At 46.5% G+C, this 22,092-nt stretch overlaps 1 protein-coding gene across 5 annotated transcripts in view; it reads left to right on the forward strand.

Moving 5' to 3' along the window:
• The first annotated feature begins 4,905 nt into the window (after positions 1–4,905).
• EIF4G1 (eukaryotic translation initiation factor 4 gamma 1) overlaps positions 4,906–22,092 on the forward strand; it is a 97,650-nt gene continuing 80,463 nt past the window's right edge. For 2 of the 5 annotated variants that reach the window (XM_063131862.1, XM_063131866.1), the window contains exons 1-2: positions 4,926–5,011; positions 11,363–11,403. The gene's annotated coding sequence lies outside the window, so the exon portion shown is untranslated. Of the gene's footprint in view, positions 5,012–9,095; positions 9,176–11,362; positions 11,404–22,092 lie in introns of those variants that run through there. The other 3 variants (XM_063131864.1, XM_063131861.1, XM_063131865.1) reach the window with 3 other exon arrangements.

Raw genomic sequence — 22,092 nt, forward strand, 5'->3', positions numbered from 1 at the left:
AATTGGCATTTGATGGTGCTGGTTTGGGAGAGGAGCCAGGTAATGCCTTACGTAGGATACTGATTATTAACCACTAGAAAACCGACTTCCCCCCCTTCTGCTTATAAGAGTTCACCAGCCCCTTCTTTAAAATCAGAAAATAAGTAAAATATGCTTTCTTTTCTGTTTAATTAGGCTCTTGTGGGCTTTTATTTGGAAGAGCAGGGGAATTCTGGTTTCAGTATAGTTCAGTTTAGGGTGGGGGGAAAGACATTAACACAGGATTCAAGAAGGTGGTGGATGGGATTATTTATTTATTTTATTTTAATTTATTTTATTTATTACATTTCTATACCGCCCAATAGCCGGAGCTCTCTGGGTGGTTCACAAAAATTAAAACCATTCATAATATAAAACAACAGTATAAAACCATAATATAAAATACAATAAAAAAGCTCAACCAGATAAAAACAGCAGCAATGCAAAATTTCAAATTTAAAACACCATGTTAAAATGTATTTATAGATTGTTAAAATGTTGGGTTGGGTTAAAATGTTGGATTAAATGGAACATTCAGCCCCTGAGGATCTCAGGCTGTAATCTTGCATCCATTTACCTGGAACTAAGCCCCACTGAACTCGATGGGACTTCTTTCTGCGTAAATATGTATAGGTTTGTACTACCAGGACTGGAGGTCTTTAAAAGTTAGAAACATTAGAAATGGAAAAAAGCAAGCTGAAATGATCAGGAGTGGTGGATCCTGCCCCCTGTTCTACTCTCTCCAGGTTCCACCGCATCAAATGCCTAAAACTGAGCAGAGCTGAGAGAAGTGCTGACACTGAGCAAGGCCAGGGACGGAGCCAAGCTTAAAGAAAGTATGAGTAACATTTTGGCAGCCAAAACTCCCAACAAACGCAGGCTTCAAATATCTTCGGGGAGAATTGAATGTCCTCCTCACCTCCCTATTAGACAATGTAGCTACAACTGAAATGAACCATGTGTGTTGGAAACGGCAAGAAAGGAGTCCAGTCTTGGGAGCAAAGGTATAAGTCTTGTAAAAGGCAATGGAAAGGCAGGATGGCGCATTTTAATGCATAGAAAGCTTTGGAAAGATTCTTTACGACGTATTTGGAGAAAGATAAGCCCTCCCTGAGGAAGGAAAGCCCTTTCTGAAACGCATTGGGCATAATAAAACGTGTTTTTTTGCAGGCACCTGGGAATATTTTCTCTTTTCTAACTGAAGACCAGGCTTTGTGGAGGTAGTGTGGGAGCAATGTTGGTTCAAGGAAAAGAACTAGCCCATGCTTAACTAACTTAATCGCTGAGTCACTGCCATAGGAAAGAGCAACACTCCCTCCTGACTTCAGCATTGGATGCTAGTGAACAAGCACTATCTCATAGGAAAGAAACAAACGTTCGTCAATTCGCATACTCATGCTTCTTTTGGGAGATGGTGTGAAGTGACCACTGCAGAGAATTTGTACGATGTGCGTCAATGTAACAGCAAGCAATTATCTTGTCTGTTGACTAACTGTACGTGTTTCTGAGGCATCTCTTGACAGACAACTGGATTCGTCTGCTGCTACATCTGATCAAAACCAGAGTGCAAGATAATGAGTGTGCAATGTGATTCAGATGCACCACAGATTCTTCCCCGCCTGTAGTTTGTTAAAAAAAAAATCCCAAGGGCCTGGAATAACGTTTAATGGATTGGGGCTTTAGCAGTTTAAGGAAGGTCTTTATTCTCTGAAATCCAAACTCTGCCCACCTTGGTTTTACAAAGACACTTTTCAACATTTGCAAGTGAAAGTCCATCATGGTTTATTTGTATCCTTGTTTGTTTGTTTATTTATTACATTTCTATACCGCCCAATAGCCGGAGCTGTCTGGGCGGTTCACAAAAATTAAAAACATTTAAAGTATAAAACAACAGTATAAAACCAAGCGGCTAACAACACCATGCAAAATACAAACATATCAAATAAAATACCAAAAGACAACAATATGAAAAATCTAATAAAAATACTACAATAAGGATGCAATCCTATGCATGTTTAGATAGGGCAAACTGCAATTCCCAGCGTACTGCAGCCAGCCATGCTGGCCGCGGAATGCTGGAAGTTGTAGGACTTTTTTTCTGCCTAAACATGCATAGGATTGCACCTTAAACCTATAAGTAAACAGTCAGTTCAAAAATTAAACATCAACTCATTGACCCTGTTCAGACGACATGCTAAGCTACAGTGGTTAAGTATTTTGAGCTAAGCATTATGGCTTAGTGTGTCATGTGAACCATTCCTAACCATGGTGGTGACATAACCATGGTTTAAAGTTCCCCAAACTGATGCAGTTCAAAATATCTGGGGGACAGTGCTAACCATCCCTGTCCATTGGCTATGTAGCTGATGGAAGTTGTAGTTTAGAACATCTAGAGGGCTAGATGTTTGGGGAAAGCTTTCATTTTGTTTGCTGACAAGATGTTCTTTCATAATGAATACACTCATTTATTTTGGTTAGTATTTCTATTTGTGACCTTTACGTATTCTGATCCCATGGCCTATGGCTAAAGCATCACAAAGAAATCACAAAGAAAAGAGTATTGCGTCCAGTTCTGGGCTCCACAATTCAAGGACGCAGACAAGCTGGAGCGTGTTCAGAGGAGGGCAACCAGGACGATCAGGGGTCTGGAATCAAAGCCCTATGAAGAGAGACTGAAAGAACTGGGCATGTTTAGACTGGAGAAGAGAAGATTGAGGGGAGACATAAGAGCACTTTTCAAATACTTAAAGGGTTGTCCCACAGAGGAGGACCAGGATCTCTTTTCGATCCTCCCAGAGTGCAGGACACGGAATAACGGGCTCAAGTTAAAGGAAGCCAGATTCCAGCTGGACATCAGGACAAACTTCCTGACTGTTAGAGCGGTACGACAATGGAATCAGTTGCCTGGTGAGGTTGTGGGCTCTCCCACACTAGAGGCCTTCAAGAGGCAGCTGGACAATCATCTGTCAGGGATGCTTTAGGGTGGATTCCTGCATTGAGCAGGGGGTTGGACTCGATGGCCTTGTAGGCCCCTTCCAACTCTGCTATTCTATGATTCTATGAAATCCTTAGCCCAGCAGGTCAAGTGCCTATTGGAATTAAGTCTTAGGCAGCAAAAAGCATGGAGAAGATGAGATAAATGGACTTCCTGTGGTAGGGCGTGCTAGAGATAATCTCCTCCTGGGTCCCAACCAGGCATGCCTCAGCCGCTGTTGGGACACAAATGAGAACCTCCCCACAGTAGATCTTAGGGAGTTGGCAGGTTCATAGGAGAGGAGGTGCTGAAGCCATTTACATCTTTAAAGGTAATCAAAATTTAATTATGTCCAGAAATGAACTTGCAGCCAGTGCAGCTGAGTACTATATGCTCTCCTTGCTGCTGCATTCTGGATCAACTGATGCTCCCGGAGGTAGTCCCACATAGGCACTCTGTAATTGCAATACTCTAATTTGGAAGTAAGTCTTTTCCTCTGCTTTATCTTTTAAGCATTAATATTCAGTGGCTATACTGCCTCTGACCAGGGAGGTTTCATTTAGAGAGCCAGTGTGATATAGTGGCTAGAGTGTTGGACTGGGAGACTGGAGATCCGAGTTCTAGTCCCTACTTGGCCATGGAAGCCCACTGGGTGACTTTGGGCCAGTCACAGATTCTCAGCCCAACCTACTTATCATAGCAGAGTTGGAAGGGGCCTACAAGGCCATCGAGTCCAACCCCCTGCTCAATGCAGGAATCCATCCTAAAGCATCCGACAGATGGTTGTCCAGCTGCCTCTTGAAGGCCTCTATTGTGGGAGAGCCCACAACCTCCCTAGGTTACTAGTTCCATTGTCGTACTGCTCTAACAGTCAGGAAGTTTTTCCTGATGTCCAGCTGGAATCTGGCTTCCTTTAACTTGAGCCCGTTATTCCGTGTCCTGCACTCTGGGAGGATCGAGAAGAGATCCTGGTCAGAGATCCTCCCAACAACAACTTCACAGGGTTGTTGGGAGGATAAAAATGTAGAGGAGGAGGATCATGTATGCCGCATTGGGTTCCGTAAGGAGAAAAAAGGTGGGATATAAATGCAATAAACAAATACTACTACCCTTCTTGGCTCAATTGACGCAAAATGCCATGAAAGATGAAAATGGGATTGTGGGGAGAGCGAGGGAAGTGGGGACCACCGTGCCCCACACGTCAAACACGCAGGTCCCAGAAAGGAAGGGAAAAGGTGGCGAGAGAAGGCAAGTTTGCCTGCTGTGCCATGGAGGCGGCGGCAAAACCCCAGCTGGAGCCTCCCGTCCTCTGTGCAAGCTGATCCACTGAATTATGGGATTTGCCTCTTCGCCTGCGATCCTACACCCACCCGGCGCCCTCCAGAGGGGGTCGGGTTGCAATACCCATCATTCCCAGTAGCCTACTGGGGATGATGGGAGTTGCAATCCGACCTCTTCCCCCCCCTTCTGGAGGGCGCCAGGTTAACGAACACACCGGCTAACGTACTCATTGGGGCTTGCTTCGGAGCAGACCTGTGCAAGTGCCCACTTCCCGCCCCTCCCCTGCCAACACGTGTCACTCCGGCCATACTGTGCTTCAGAATGGATGAAAAAACGGAGGGGGGGGTGGAAGGGAAAGGAAACGGAAGCTCCTCGGGGCCACGTGACGCAGGCGTGGGCTGCCTCGCGGCGGGTCACATGGCAGAGGAATCCCCAAAAGCCGGGGCTGAGGCGCGGTCACCTGACCCTCCCTCTGCCAAAGCCCGTCGAGGGGCCACGTGACGAGGGGCGATCCCGCTTGCTGCCCCCTCCCCCAGAGCGGCTTCAGGCGGGCCCCGCCTCTCGCTGCCTCCCTCCCTCGCCCCGTGACCGGCCCTCCCCCCTCTTCCCTCCTCCTCCTCCTCCTCCTCCTGCCCCCTTTCGCCCCTCCCCTCCCTTCGGAGCGGCTCCGGAAATGGTCGTGCTGGGCTGCGCTGCGGCTGCGTCGGGCCCCGCTCCCCGGACTGAAGGAGACTGAAGGTAACCGCGGTGGGAGCGAGGGCAGGGGGCCGCCGCGGGGGAGGGGGCGCCAGTAGGCCGCGGCGGGGGCGCGGGGCCGGGCCGGGCCGGGCCGCCCCTCGGGGCTCCCCTCGCCGCCCTGGCCTCGTCGCGCCCCGCCTGGGCTTCGGCCGCCATTGCTCGCTCGCTCGCTCCCTACCCCCACCCCGCCCCGCGCCTGCCTGCCTGCCTGCCTCTCCAGGCCTCGCCTCAGCACCACGTGGGAGCCACGGAAGGAAGGAAGGAAGGAGACACCGGTCAGGCCAGGCCGCGTGGGCCCCTCTGCCCCCGCCGGACCGGGCCGGGCCGGTCTTCGCCCCGCGCCCGTTTGCCCTCCTTGGCTTTCCTGCTACACGCGTCCGTGTCTGGTATGCTGGGCCACCAGAGCCGGGCTGTGGGCTGCTCGCCATCTTTTGCCCTTCAGCCTCACTCCGCGGCCTGAGGGCTCCTAAGCATATGCAGAAAGCATTTCGCCTTCGCCACCGATCTATCCACTCATCTAACCCTATTTTAAACACACACACACACACACAAAATCGAGAGGGTTTTCAGATCTCTGATGATCTCCTTTCTTTCCTTCAAAGGAATCACCCCATTGTTTATCTGTCTCTCGCCCCCCTCCCCATATGATGGATTTGGGGTTGGGGCCATACAGTGGGGCACTCTAGTAAGAACACAGGTCTGCTGGATCAGACCCAAGATCCATCTAGTCCAGCACTCTGTGCACACAGTGGCCAAGCAGCTGTTGACCAGGAACCCACAAACAGGACACGGTGCAACGGCACCTTCCTACCCATGTTCCCCAGCAACATAGTGCCTCTGATACTGGAGGTAGCACATAGTGGTTTAAGTGTGTTTTCCTCCTCTTCACCCCCTTTGAAATCCAGGCATCACAGGCTTGAAGTGCAGAACCAAGCTTGGTTTGGGTCATATCCATCATGATATTTAATTCACAGTACAATCACTTTCTGTACTTTCTCTCCATCATGTTCAGGGCTCTTTAGGGCTTAACTATACAACCTAATACGTCATAGATATGGGGTAGTACAGAGGTCGAGGTCTAATCTTGCTTTGTAGAAAGGCTAGGGCTTTTTAGGAACCTTCCCTAGTTTTGGGGGGTTTAGATGGAGTCTTCATCCTGAAAGTAATATCGCATTTGTATGACAGCTATAGATTCTTAGTTCAATTACCAGTCTTCTCAAGCTCTACATAAGAGCATTGAAGAAGCCTGAGCTTTACAAGCATAATCACTCTTGTAATAAAATCTGTAGGTCCCAAAATCCAAGTTTACAACGTTTCCAAGGAGCAAGCAGTATAAACAGCCCTCCACACCCCCTTCTACCTGTAATTACAGTATAATATTTAAGGGATCAAAGCCCCTACACCAGCTTCTAGAGAATCTCTGTTCTATAATTGCCTCTCTTAAACTGCATTGCAAGAAGTGCCAAGTTCCTGCAGAAATGAAGAATTGCAAATAATTTTGTATCCCAGAAATGCTATAAAAATGGTGAATAAGTCCATATGCAGAATTCCTAGCATTCTTCCTCAAGCATCCGTAGAACTCGAAGCCCTTTCCTCCCTTGAATTACAGAGTGTTTTAAGGCATTAAGTCCTATTCCTTCAGCAGTACCACTTACAGATCACAGATTGTGTGGTGATTTGGGTCTTAAATTTTTATTCCCACCTCTCTTTGTGGCATAATTGCCATCTATGCATCCAGCTCCAGCATCTTGTCCTTCCAAGTGTCTGTGGGGCCAAGCAAGTATTGACAGAGCTCGGGCCCTACTGATAAACTTAGCAAATTAATGAGTGGAGTAAAAACTCAACACTATGATGTTTAAAGGTGTCTGAAACTGAAGACCAGCTACTATCCCACATTATATTCTCAGCAGGCTAAGCTATTCAGTAATCATGTTCTTATGGGCATTTGTTCAAGTCCCCTCCCAGCTTATCTATAGGGCCCAGAATCTAACACACACATTATCTAAACGCTTTTGCCACATTCTTGCACAAAATGGTGAGAGTCTAAACACTGCAGCCAGCCTTATCAGCCGTAGTTACAGTATTGGTAGCATTTAATCCAATATTTATAGGTCTTGGACTTTATCCTGCATAACAGTATATAAGAAGTCTGAGGTCCTATAACCAGTTTCATTTCTCAGCCAGTGACCATGAACAAGCCAGATTTCATAACCAAGTCTAAAAGATCCCAAAACTTATAGTAATCCGTATATTTTTAAGGTTATACTTTTCTGGAGCATGGGATTTACCATCATGCTGCATCTTGAAAACTTTACCCCATCATCTGTATGAAATACAAGACTAGACCTTTATAAAGTTTTCCTTTCAAAACTTAAAGGTTCTTTGATTTCTTTTCACAAATCACATTGGTCTTCCTTGTTGTGTTCCTTACATATAAGTCTTTCAGACTGTTTCTGGAGAGTTGTATCCTGTTTCCCACCCAGGTATAAAACATCCATAAGCATCTGCAAGGTTGCCTCTTTTGCCCTCCAGTTGTAATTCCCTCCTCTCCCATTTAACTCTAGATCATTCCAAAAAATTAGCCCTAACATACAAAGAAGGCACATTTAGCTCCTCTAGCAATGAGCTAGGAGTCAGTTTCCTTGTAAACACAATTCCCTGAAAGTTACAAGTTGGGATGTGTCCTTGATTCCCTTACTCCACATTCTGACATTTTAACCTGGAATCTAGCCCCTTTTTGTACTCTAAAATAATGTGGATTAAAATCCCCATCCCACTCATAAACATTAATTAAAGGGTTGTGAAAGTGTGTTGGGGGTAATCTATGTGATCCGGAGAGGCGTATGAATGTACCTTTGTTTTCTTTAGTATGTATATAGAGGAATTGTTCATTTTGTTCCATGTTTGCCCTCTCAGTCTCCTATTGTGTACGTGTAGGACTGAAGGTCAATAAACAAGATCCTTTACTGGGAGGACCAATCATCTTACGCAACAATAGAGTCACTCCTCTGAAATACGCCTGCCCCATATAAGGCCCAGATGTGCCACTGCTGCCCAAGCCCTGCAAGAGTGATCTTGTGCATGTTTACTTGGGGAAGTAGCCCTATTAAACTCAATAGTGTACTGCCGAGTGGATATGCTTAGGATTGTTCTGTAATTCTCACAGGGGCTGGTCATTTCTTTCTGCCCTATATGAATGCAGTGCTGGAGGACTTTAGTATGCATCTCTGTAGATTCCTGAGTGGGCTCAGTTTGGCCTGCTGTTATTACAACACACATCTGGCATTTCCAGATATTCCCTACGTGTTTGAAAGCTGTAGGGCTCCAGCCATCCCACAGAACTTGTATCAGGATACTGTGCTACAGAGGCAGGGGTTGCTGTGTTTTACCCACCCACCCTCATCTATTTGGAATATAGGTGGGTCTCTGAGCCTTCCTGCCCCTAAGGGTATCGTATCTGCATGGCTGTTCACAACCCACATGGCTGGAACATACACACATATAGGTCTCCACACCGTCATAGAGGGGGAGAGAGCACACACACACACACACCGCCGCCTGTCCTAAATGTGTCGCGTTTACGGGGTTCCTTCTCGCTCGCTTTTTGTACGGATCTGGGAGGCTTATCTGGCAATCCGGGGAGGGAAATGAGCCTGCCGGTACGGCTGCTGGGAAGTTTAGGAGCCCCGATCCTTGGCGGACTGGCCTGAAAAAAGCGGGGCTCCTAAATTTCCCAGCAGCCCTGCCGGCAGATTCTTCTTCCCGGGCTGCGCGCACGTGGGGACGGGCAGCCCACCCACCCGCGGTGCGTAAACCGGGCCGTAAGGCAGCGGCAGGGCCAGGAACTCTCCTTGGCACGCGTCGCTCCAGGGAGCAGGAGGCCCATTCACCGCCTCGCTAGGGCTGGGCCGGCCTTTCTTTCCTGCTAGGCCCGAAGCCCGCCGGTCTTTCCAGCCGCTGGCCCCACGTGTTCGCCTTCCTTCCTTCCTTCCTTCCTTCGCCTGGCCCTGCCCTAAGCCGCTGTTGGGCTGGCCCTGGCGCGGCTCCTCCTCCTGCTCCCTCCTTCCCTCCCTCGCTGGCTGCTGCTGCTACCGCGCCGGTCCTCGGGATCGGCGTCCGCCTCTGCGATCCGGGCCAGCCCCACGTGCTCGCGGCTCAAATCGGGTACGATCCGCTGCGGGGGGTGGGTGGGTGTCCGGAGGGGCTTTGCTGGCTCTGCCCCCACACCTCTCCAACGCGCCCGCTCCAGACCGCCCGGCAGCCGCCACCGCATGGGCCTGGCTGCCTCTTTCTCTTCCTCCCTCCCTCCCCTGTGGGGCTGCCCGGCTGGGACACGTGTCCTTGGAGCAGGCGGACCGGGGCCTACCTGCCATCCTTGCCCGGGCCTGGGTGCAACGGGAACATAAAGCCCCGAGGAGGGAGAAAGTGTAGGAAAGTCTGGGGTCGGAGGGGTATTTTGTGCGCGCGCGCGCTCCCATGTGCTACCGGTGGGCTTGCGTCCTCCCCTCCCCCCTCCATCCTATACCGGGGTGTCTGGATTTGGGGTTTTTCATGAATATGAAGGTCTGGGCTCCTGGTTATTTTGTATTTGAGGCCGCCCCCTCCCTTCGCCACCCCCACCCCACCCCCCAAATATTTCTGGCTCGCCCTTGCTCGCGAGTTGCCGTCTTCCCACCACCCCTATTCCAAATGGAAGGCTCTCCTTCATGCTTATCATCCGGTCCTTTGTAAAGAGGCGGAGGGTAAATAAACCTTTGCATCTCCCCGAACTGTCCATCCCCTTTGTAATGCCCCCTGTTAGATCTCTGATGCGGGCGGCGGCGATTTGTTTGGGTTTTTAATTCGGGGTGGGGCTGTTCCTCGTTGCTCCCTAAACATATGTTTGTCCTATTATCACTGAGAACAGAAAATTACTCAGCAATTTCTTAAATAACCAGATTTCCTTCGGGTTTCACTTGGACTTCTGCTCATCTGAAATTTCAGATGTTATTCTGCTAATTTTTTTAGATGTAATTTATGTTCAGATCATGGAAGGGTGGCTGTTCGTGGCACTTTTTCCTTATGGGATGGCTGCGTGCTGTCAAGGTGGGGTTGTATGGGGATTAAAGGGGATTTACAGTGTGGAGCAACCCCAACTGTCTTGGAAAGAATTGTGGTGGGGGGGAGGACATCTTGAACCTCGATTGCACATTTCCTGGTTGCTGTGTTTGCTCTGCCCCTGCCAGGGGAGGGCAATTCACAAGGAAAGCTGGTAACTTGCAATTCACATTTCATGCTAAACAGCTCTTTACTTTGCTTCAGGCAGTGGGGGTGGATGGAATTCGCTGCCATTTTGACTGGGATGGTTGTGAGATGAGGACAAGGGGTAAGTGAGGGCGCTCATTCCTTAACATCCTAAGGCATTATCTACATAGTTGAAAGAGGCACCTTCTGTAATGTAGGAATACCGTGGCTCTTCTTCATAATTCCAGAGGACATGGGTGTGTTCTTCCAAAGAAAGGGATGGGGAAATACTTCGAATTCCTAACCTCCAGAATAATTATATTTTAAAAAAAATAGGAACCAGTTTGCACAGGGATAGGAAGCATCGTAGTACATAGCAACTACCACCAGTCTTTTTAAAAATCCGTGGTACCTTGTGAGAGCCGTAAGTCAAAATGAGGGTCCTCCTAGTTGCTTTGGGATATATTTAACTTGGAGTAGTTCAGATCTGTATGATGCCATCATTGTACTTATGGAGCTGTGCTAAGGGATAAGTCATTTGCCCCGTCCTCTGGGAAGCGGTTCCCCTGCATGCGAAGTGGTGTGATTCGCTCAACTACTGTTGCATGCAGTTTATTTAGTCCCTTTGCTTTACTCCCAATTGTATGGGGTCGCAGCAATCCTCTGAGGTGGTTAATTACATTACTGCAAGTGGAGTGGTTCTAACAGCCTTCCCCAACATAGTGCTTTGGCTGGGGATGATGGGAACTAGTCCCATGCATATGCTAGATTACAAGATTGAGATGTGACCCATGAAGACCTTGGTTCAAATAATCTCACCTCTCCTGAGAGATGGTCTGGAAGGATCATGATGTAGCAACCTTGTTGAAGCTGTGCAGGTCTGATGGGGCAGTGCCTGGATAGGTGACCGCTTGGAATTCCCCATCTGCACATTATTGAATTCCATGATGGAAGAATGGCAAAATAGAAACTTATTTATATTTGCAAGCTGCTATCCGCTTGCCTTCTGAAGTACAAGGTTAATTATGCTGGCCTTCCTTACATTGCTGTTGTAAAGGTTTTTGACATAAAATGTGGAAAAAGTGCTGTACAAATAATAAATATTACTGTTTTCATTACACAGTTCAGGAGCTGAGGCTGTGAGAGTGTGACTTCCCCAAGGCCATTCGGTGAGTTTGTGGCCAAGCTGAATTTTTTAGCTCGGGTTTTCTGAAGTCCAAGGATTTAACACCATTCATCTAACTCCAGTAGTCCCCTTCACCCGAGACAAAGCATGGTCACAGATAATAACTTATGTGTAGGAAATTGTCTGGCATGTAGTGTCAGGTGCTGAGTGCACATGTTTGTATTTTATTGAGTGTACCTGCCTCAAAAAGCCTGACTCAGTGGTTGTGTAAGGTATGTGCGATTCCTTAAACAGAAGCTGTGAAGGGTCCCTAAGTCCACCGTGTTTTGACCAGATACTGTTTTCAACACTGCCCTCCGTCTGCTTTGTGTGTTTGCATTTTATAATCTTGAGCCTTGCCATCTCATCTGTAAAAGTCCTTTCCCAATCACATTCCCTCAGAGGTGAAGCCTTTTGCTATCTTAAAGTTAAAGGAAGCCAGATTCCAGCTGGACATCAGAAAAAACTTCCTGACTGTTAGAGCAGTACGACAATGGAATCAGTTCCCTAGGGAGGTTGTGGGCTCTCCCACACTAGAGGCCTTCAAGAGGCAGCTGGACAAGCATCTGTCAGGGATGCTTTAGGGTGGCTTCCTGCATTGAGCAGGGGGTTGGACTCGATGGCCTTAGAGGCCCCTTCCAACTCTGCTGTTCTATGATTCTATCTGTTCCTTGCTCACTTCCTGCCTCATAGGAGAAAGAGCAGAGTGCCTACCTTCAAGAGCACCACAAGGAAGAGACTAATGATTGGGTGAGGGAGCAAAGTGCTTCCTCCTTCTCTACTTCATCAGCTGGAGAAAATCCTGCCAGTCCAGGGTTTCTTGTATATCTGTCCACATGCCTTCTTAGAGAGGACATTTCTGGAAAGGCTGATATTGCCCCAGGCGAAAGACACAAGAGCTCTCCCTTGTAATTCTGTTAATCTGGAATAACTATCACTTTAACTCCCTTGAGAGGTGGAGTAGTCTTGTGGTGGAAAGTGTGAGCCAGGAAGTCCCAGGTTAAAATGTCACCTCAGCAATGAACTCAATGTATGCTCTTAGGCAATTAGTCCCCAAAGCCCCTGAAATCGAATATATGAGCCCGCTGGTTCAGACTAAAGTTTCATGTAGTCTTGCTTCTCATAGTGCCTGACCTGTGAGCCTATGAGAAGCCCACAAGCAGTGGGATTTTGAGGCGTAATGCCTTTGAACTTAGTGGTTCCATAATGCCTTCATGACTAAACCCATCCTCCACGAATTTGTCTCATCCGTTTTGTTATTATAGCTGCAATATGGGATGTAACAGTAACTGCCCTGCTGGTTGTAAGGGTTACTAAGATGTTACGAGAAATGCCTTGAAGTTCTACATCGACGTTAAAATAGAATTATAATCCCCAAATCCTCATTTCACCCTTAAACGTTTCGTTGAAAAAGTAGGAGAATATCTACTCTAGCCGTGAATGCGAGGAAGTGATTATGGGATATTAAAGAGTAACAAGCTTGCATTTGATGACCCTGAGTATATGTTCTTGGGGAAGAAGTTTGCCTTGGGATTTCCATGCCACTGTTCCTTTTTGAAATAAGGACGTAGTACAATGGCTTCCAATGTTAGGAAAAATATCCTAAATCTAGCATCAGTTTGGACATAGCGCAGGCTGCCTGCAGGTCTTGCCAGTTTGTCTTCTATTTTCTTTACTTTTTGGTCAGGCATCAGCTGAGGCTTGTAAGAGTCACATCCAACTGAGACGGTGGAGAAGGCAGATAAATAGCCTGTGCTGGAAGTCCCTTAACAGTCTCAAACCAAGGGCCTTGTGCATACATGTAATATGTTCACCACCAGTAGAGATGTGAAGGCATGGGGGGTGGGGGAAATGACCGGGGGATTAGGTATTTTTCATCCTGAGGTCTTCATTTTTCCTTAGAAAAAATGGAGGTTTTGAAGAACACTGGGAGAAACCCCCACTCCTATGAAACATTTCCTCTTTGGGAATGTGTATAAAAAAGTTTTTTTTTTAAATAAAAGTTTTACTCACTCAAAATATGCAGAATGAAGATGTTTGTGTGATGCAATTCTACAACTTTAGAGATCGATGATTTCTTTGTACACTGGAGTTGAGTGGGTTGGATCCAGTCTTCGGCATGCCCATTGAAATCATAGGACTTAAGTTAGTCATGGCTAACTATTGATTTCAGTGGGACTACTCTAAAGTATGACAAAGGGCCTATTCACAAAACACGCTAAACCAGGGTTAGGTCACTAACCTGTTTGCAGCAGATGGTTCGTGAGCATGTTTAAACCATGTAGCTGCCATGGTTGGGAATGGTTCATACGACATGCTTAAGTCATGGCTCATAAGACATGTTAAGCCATAACGTTTGGCTCAGAGTGCATAACCATTGTGGCGTAGTGTGTTGTCTGAACAGCGTCAGGGTCTGGCTCCATCCTAGTGTTTCAAGGTTGTTATAAAGTTAACTTTATCTTCAGTTACGCTGCTTGTCATTAATATTGTGATTGTATGAGGCTATGTTTCTGTATAAATAATAGACTTTTCTACATAATTTGTGGTCCTTATTTTCAACGTTTATTTTTCTTACTTCACAGATAAAAGTATCTAGGATACTTCCGTAGCAAGCGTAGCAACATTTCCCCCCACCCCTCTCTCGTATTGGGCATATCCACAGTTCTGCTTATACAAAACTAAGACTGTAGTCCTATACCTGCTTACCTGGGAATAAGCCCTATTGAATTCAGCAGCGCTTACGTCTGTGTAGACATGTTACACTGCAAGAAATTTATACTTCTGAGTCTGCAGTCCTGAGTAAATGTAGATAGGATTCTTTTATGTAAATTGCCTTGGGCAGATTTTTACGCTAAACAAAATTCCAGAAAAGTATTTAAATAGAAATATTGCCCTGTAAATTCCATAAATATGCCAAATAGTACAATTCTATATGCTAACTAGATTATAAGCAGTGCATTTTGTGTTATTAAAGCTGTAAAATATGTTTAGGATTGGTAAGGAAGTACATATTTCAATATTGCTCAACATTTATGTATTTTTCCCCATCTCTGCAAAATTTCCAGAACTTTTACATCTCTGTCTACCGTTGAGCTAAGACTCCTTGGCTATCATCATCATCATCATCATTATTATTATTATTATTATTATTATTATTATTATTATTTGGGAATGGAGAGACCGGTGCTTTTGACACCACTATTGGTAATACTTAATATCGCGTTATACAGATTAGGTGACCTCTTGCCACCCTGTAATACTTGGAGTTAAAAAGTGGCAAAAGGAGTGATTTTTCTCCCCCACCCCAGTGTATGTTTGAACGGAGCAAGGATTGTAATTGGTGTTGTATATTGCAAACACAGAACCAGGGATAGTAATAATTTTGCAGTAAAGCAGAGTAAAAGGGTATGATCTTCTATATAGGAATTAGGGCTTTGTGGGACCGATGGAAGATGTGAAACACACTATGGAGTAGTATAGAGATGATGATGATGATGATAATAATGAATAATGTGTTGAAATCCTGAAGATGTGTCTTTCTCTTTGATGGTTTAGGTTAATTTTCAACCTAAAAATTAGGTTGGCTTAAGAGCGCTCAAAGGGCAATGTTACCCCAATATTCCACCCAAAACCAGGCCCAATTTTCACAATGTTGATGCAATCCCAGGGTTAAGCTCTTGCCCTTTATCTTATAATGTACTTTATTGATTTTTGGATTATCTCTTGAACACTTTGTATTACTGCAGCTGTGAACAGAAGAGCAAGGTGGTTGCACAACTTTATTCTAGCACGTGGTTAGGAAGAAGTTTTTGAGAGGCAGTCAAGTGTGCTTTTGTCTAATAAGTAGGACCTTTTTATGTGTACGTTTTCAGTCTGAAAGGAAGATCTTTATCATTTGGTGCCTTCTGTTTCCTGTCCTGCAGGAGATTGAATTACAGGCCCCATAATGAACATTTCCCATCTTAACTGGGGGTGAAAATCAATTGGAAAAGGGCTTAATTTAAACAACATGGAAAAAAGGGATATATACTAATGCTGCTATAAATTGGGGGAAATTATCATCATCATTATTGTATTTGTTTTTACATTCCATGAGATTACATGGTGTTGTAAGAGAAAAAGACTAATTTCTGCCCCAAAGAGTTTACAATCTAAGTTTCTTTTGTGGAGGTAGATGACAAAGGGGAGAGAGGCAGGCTCAAAAGGGGACAAATATCAGCAAATGGGGTTTCATGCATTTTGTCTTTCAGTTGGGATGAGAACTATGTGGTCAAACAGTAGGCTTCATGGGAAAGGGATGCTTTTATGAGATGGTTTGGAGGAAGTTAGAAAAGGCAGGGTACTTGCAGATTTCTGTCTGAACACCTGTGGAATGAGTTGACTGAACTAGTGATTACCAAGCTGCCGTAAGCAGCCAGAAAACCAAATGGAGAATGTGACTTGCTCAAGACCTTTGCTAGATATTTCTTGAATCTGGCAGATTCATTCACAATCGAGCTCCGGCTATTGGGCGGTATAGAAATGTAATAAATAAATAAATAAATCCTGAAAATGTATTACATTACACAATTCTGTGTCACAAAATCAGACACAGCCTTCGCTTTGTTGACTATTTTCTGAAATGGGTACTACAACTGAGCCTGCTGCTCAGCATGACTGAGGCATAACTTTTGGCATACCAATCCCCAAATTAACCTACATGACGCAAGTTATAGTGCATGCAAGTAGAGTAGGGTTGAATCTGGTGCCTGTCAGATTATAGCACGATCCAGGTGATCCAAGCAGGTGAGCCAATATAAGGTCAGGCTGTCGTCATGTAGCATGCTGTGTGCTGTGGTGGCAGCCACGAGACCCCAGAATGGCTGACAAGGCCCACCACCAATACCGGCTCTGAACCCTGTCTTATCCCCCCCACCCCGCCCAAGTGTTCAGCACTTGGGGCCATGATTTAAATTTCTGACAACGCCTTGGAGTAACACATCTGGGACTTGGTGAATAATTAAGGAAGCAGCAGCCTGGTGTCAAACCAAAGAGCGCTGCCGCTAGCTAAGCCTGCCAAGGCAGAGGGACCCTCTGGTGTAGGAGGGGGCCCACCAGTATGTATCATGCCACAGCCCCCCTAAAGCCAGTGTGGTGTAGTGGCTAAAGTGTTGGACTGGGAGTCGGGAGATCCGGGTTCTAGTCCCCACTCGGCCATGGAAGCCCACTGGGTGACTTTGGGCCAGCCACAGACTCTCAGCCCGACCTACCTCACAGGGTTGTTGTTGTGAGCATAAAATGGAGAGGAGGAGGATTATGTACGCCGCCTTGGGTTCCTTGGAGGAAAAAAAAGGCGGGATATAAATGAAATATATTACTTATTTATTTATTTATTTATTACATTTTTATACCGCCCAATAGCCGAAGCTCTCTGGGCGGTTCACAAATATTAAAACCATCATAAAACAACCAACATGTTAAAAGCACAATTACAAAATACAGTATAAAAAAGCACAACCAGGATAAAACCACGCAGCAAAATTGATATAAGATTAAAATACAGAGTTAGAACAGTAAAATTTAAATTTAAGTTAAAATTAAGTGTTAAAATACTGAGAGAATAAAAAGGTCTTCAGCTGGTGATGAAAGGAGTACAGTGTAGGCGCCAGGCGGACCTCTCTGGGGAGCTCATTCCACAACCGGGGTGCCAAAGCGGAGAAGGCCCTCCTAGTAGCCACCTGCCTCACTTCCTTTGGCAGGGGCTCACGGAGAAGGGCCCTTGTAGATGATCTTATAAATAATATATAAATAATACAGCCTGTGCAAGCTGTTTTGGGAACTGTTTCACCTGGGGGTGGGGGACTGTCTTCTAAGCACGTCAGGCATACTTTCCCCCATCTACAATAAATGGCATGCTTGTTTTTTTCTATCTGGCCTTTGACTTACCAGCTAGTCAGTCCCACAGCTATTGATGAAACCCTTTTTTCCTTGTCTTCCCCCCCCTCTCCCCATAAATATCAGATGCAATTTTTTCTTCCGGTTCCTAAATTGACTCAGAAGGGGCATAAGGTGCCTGGTTTCCGTCTACCGCCCTGTCAAAGAAGGAGGTGCTTGTCTGATGCTGAAGCTTTCGAAACCCTTGGTGGGGTGGTGGTGCAGGACTATATCCCCCCCACCGGGCCTCTTTGGCAAGGCTTTGGAAATGCATTGTTGTGCTTCCGTCAGTTCTAGCACAGAAACATTGGCAAGTTTGGGGATGGAGATTGCAGCGGGCCAGCACTCTTGCAGCACTCCAAACCTATCTGAAGCCACGTTGACATAAACCAAGGGTGGGCGACCTTTTTTGCCCCTGAGGGCTGCACTGGGTTGGGGGCTGCACACTTGTCGGCATCCCTCTCTCCCACACGGACACACAAACACACACACTTTGCCTCCCCATCCCTCAACACACAGCTTCCTCATCACCAGTCACACCACAAATGCACCCTTTCCGCACACCCAGACAGCCCACACAGCCTTCCTCCCTCTCTTGCAGACAGATGCACCCTGTTCCTATGCCAGACCCCACACGAGCGTGTGTGCACCCATCCTGAATCTCAGCGTGTGGGGACAGGGAGGTTTGAACCTCCCCTCCCTGCACGACGAGGCCCCATTGTGCCTCCTCCCTCCTGCTGCCCAGTTGATTGGCGCTGGGAATAGCTGAGCAGTGCACTGGTTTGCCTCTGCATAATGTTAAGTGATACCAAGCGGGGAAGGAGCAGGAAAATGTGCCCCTCTCAAAAGCTGAGCCACTACCCCATTCCTTAGCTGTTTCGATTATTGACCAGCACAGGCCCTGCACCATGCCTTCCTGGGGCAGTGTTCTTGGTTTCCAAGAGGACAACTCTGTGAAATTCCCATTTGGCTTTAGTGAATATGGGCCTTCTCTTGGGAAAGTCGTCCTGTCCAGGACAGTAATAAGACAAGCCCTCTGGCCTTATCTTCTGCAGAAGCACCTTACGCTATTTCCTGTTCATGCGAACGCAGCCTGAATGTGTGGTGAGGCAGCCGGTGATTATGTAAGGATGTTTCGGAGGCCCTCAGCACAGCTGGCCAAAGATTAATTCAGTGGGCCTGACTGTCATGCTCACCTGGGCTGTACTTTAGAACGGCTGGCAGTCTGGCCTGTGCAGTTCTTGAAATTGTGAAGTCATTGAGGGGAGACATGATAGCGCTCTTCAAATACTTAAAAGGTTGTTACACAGAGGAAGGCCAGGATCTCTTCTCGATCCTCCCAGAGTGCAGGACACGGAGTAATGGGCTCAAGTTACAGGAAGTCAGATTCCGGCTGGACATCAGGAAAAACTTCCTGACTGTTAGAGCGGTACGACAATGGAACCAGTTCCCTAGGGAGGTCGTGGGCTCTCTCACACTAGAGGCCTTCAAGAGGCAGCTGGACAAGCATCTGTCAGGGATGCTTTAGGGTGGATTCCTGCATTGAGCAGGCGGTTGGACTCGATGGCCTTTTAGGCCCCTTCCAACTCTACTATTCTATGATTCGATGAACCTACCTGTACACTACGCTCAACATCTAAGGTCCTCCTCCGGGTGCCTACTCTGAGGGAAGCTCAGAGGATGGCAACAAGGGAGAGGGCCTTTTCAGTGGTTCCCCCCCCCCCCCCCCCAAAAAAAAATTATGGAAAGATCTCTCTGATGAGGCTTGCCTGGCGCCAACATTATTATCTTTTCGTCGCCAGGTCAAAACTTTTCTCTTCTCCCAGGCATTTAACAGCATATGTTGAGTTTTTAACTGACCCAGAATAGATAGATATTGTATGTAATCTGTTTTTTTTTAAAATGCTTTTTATGGTTTTAAATTTTGTATATTTGTTTTTAATGTTACGTGTTTTAATCTTTGTAAACCACCCAGAGAGCTTCTGCTGTGGGGTGGTATATAGATGATGATGATGATGATGATGATGATGATAATAATAATAGCCTGGCAAGATTGGGTGTGTCCAAGCCAGCCTTAGGCCAGGGTGGACATTGGCTTTGTTTGCCTGTGGAGAGTAGCTGCAGTCCCTGTCCAAAATAGCTTGCATCATCATAAAACCCTCCCTCTGGAAAACAGGTTGGCATCCCAGGGGTAATAATAATAATAATAATAATAATAATAATAATAATAATAATAATAATAATATATTATTGGACTCGATGGCCTTTTAGGGGAGCAACATTAGTACAGGAATCAATACATCTTAAAAATTATTGATTTTACATCTCCTGTCCCCACCTGTGGGTGTTGGCTTGCTTGCCATTTCTGCTGGGGGGTGGCAACTGCATCTTGCTGAGAATTTTTAGGAAATAGCTCCCATGGGAGGAGGGGATCTAATAATTAATAATAGCAGTCATTTTAATGCATTGGAATGTTGAAAGTGGCATGTAGTATCTAAGTAATCTCCACAGCAACCCTATGGGTCAGTTCACACAATACTTCCAGCTCATTGTGGGTTATATAATCCAGGATGATCTGTCGTGTGTGTGTGTGGCTGCCATTTTGATTGTGTTGTGCCATGTCATCCAAACCTGGTCATTGTGGTTTATTCGAGGGTTAAACAACCCTCGCTTAACCCCTACTGCAAATTGTGGTTTAACCCTCAAATAGCCCATGATGACTGGGTGCCACTCCGATGGGGAGGGTTTGCAATTAAAACAGCTGTGGCACGTCTCATTGTGGTTAAATAACCCATGATGAGCTGGCCTTGAACTGCAAACTGGGTTTGTAAGGAAGGCGTTTATTTATCCCTGTGTTGCACATTGGAGAGAGGAGGCCAAGAGAAGCTGGCTTTTCTAAACCTAATGAGTTCATGGCAGAGGTGGGATTTGAACCTGGGGGCCTCTGCTGCATCAGCTCTTGTAGGCGAGGGGTCAGCATATGAAGACTGGAGAGCGGTGTTCTGGTCTTAACTGGGTGGGCTGTCCAGGATTCAGACAAGGGATAAACAGAGGAGATTGGTTGAATGACCATTATTATTATTATTATTATTAGTATTAGTATTAGTATTAGTATCCCGCCTTTTGCCCAATGCTGGGCCTCAAGGCGGCCTTACAAAGTTTAAAATATACATGGGGGGGGAACAAAACCATAAACATTTTAAATACACAACAAAATTATAAGACATTAACATAGATGGAGGGCCAGATTATTCTCCAAAGGCCTGCTGGAACAAATTTTTTTTAGCCTGCTTCCAAAAGCCCATCAAGGAGGGAGCCAGCCTAGCTTCCCCGGGAAGAGAGTTCCAGAGCACCGGAGCAGCCACCGAGAAGGCCCTCTCCCATGATCCCACCAAGCGTGCCTCTGAAGAAGGTGGGACTGAAAGAAGGGCCTCTCCAGAAGATCTCAAAGCACGGGCAGGCTCATAAGGGAGAATACGTTCTTTCAAATAACCTGGACCCGAACCATATAGGGCTTTATAGGTCATAACCAGCACTTTGAATTGTGCCCGGAAACAGACTGGAAGCCAGTGGAGCTGTTTTAACAGGGGAGTTGTGTGCTCCCTGTAACCAGCCCCCGTCAACAATCTGGCTGCAGCTCTTTGAACCAGCTAGAGTTTCCGAACACTCTTCAAAGGCAGTCGAATCTGTGAGCAAGGTTTCAAGCCCAACCTCCCACCCCCACCCCCTTTTAGGGCTTGAAGAAAAAACAAAGTTCTAGAAACTGGCTCTGAACAAAATTGAGTAAACACTTTTCACATATGTTGGGGCAGAATGAAACTTTTAGGGACTGCAGGAACTAGACACTTTGACTGGTTCTTCTCTCTCTCTCTCTCTCTCTCTCTCTCTCTTTCTTTCTTTCTTTCTTTCTTTCTTTCTTTCTTTCTTTCTCTTCCCTTTCATTTTCTAGGTAAAGAGCAGTTGAAGTGGTGAAGAGGTTAGAATAACAATTAGCTGAATAGGTTAGATTCACACCCATCATTTCCTGCTTGATGTATATAAACCCTAAAGTGCCAGGGTGGGGCCTTGGGCAGAACAGCCTGATCAAACCCAGTAGCTGCCTTGTGGCTGAAGTTTAAGTCTCCAGCTCTCTGCTATCTCAGTCTTTTAACCTTCGAGGAGTTAGTTTAAAGGTGCTGGCTGGGCTAATCAATATTATGCCGACAGACCTTGAATGGCTCAAGTCTTGGGTGCGTGTGAATCTGACGGCCGTCAGGTGGCTGTTGCTTCACTATTGTGGGACACAGTTGTTGGGGAGTAGCACCCCTTCCCTCCAGAGATGGCACAGTGGGGACCCTTTTGTGGAGGCTGAGTAGTGTAGTAGAGTTGGAAGGGGCCTGTAAGGCCATCTAGTCCAGCCCCCTGCTAAATAGAGGACTGCTGGCATTCAGCAGGAACAATTGCCTTAAAATGAAGTTGTGGGTACCCCCTTGACTGCAGTGCCCTTTGTGGAACAGAGTTAATAATTCAGTGGTTACACTTAGTGATGGGAGTGGAGCGCCCTGCCCTGTTTCTCAAACGTGATGAAATGGTGATTTTACTAATCAACGCTTTTACTTGATATTTCACCTCTTCCCCTCCCTGTCCTGAGCTTCTTGCCTTGCTCCCGTTTGCAACCGTGAGCTATCTGGAGGGGACTGAGATGTCCTAGCCAGAGACCCGTGGCCCCATTCCTCCCTTTTGCAGTGACCAAATGGCCTTGCGGCCTCCACTTTTATGCGCCTGTGAACAATTCTGCCTG

Source organism: Elgaria multicarinata, chromosome 8, assembly GCF_023053635.1.
Source record: "Elgaria multicarinata webbii isolate HBS135686 ecotype San Diego chromosome 8, rElgMul1.1.pri, whole genome shotgun sequence".
NCBI classification, from domain to species: Eukaryota; Metazoa; Chordata; class Lepidosauria; order Squamata; family Anguidae; genus Elgaria; species Elgaria multicarinata.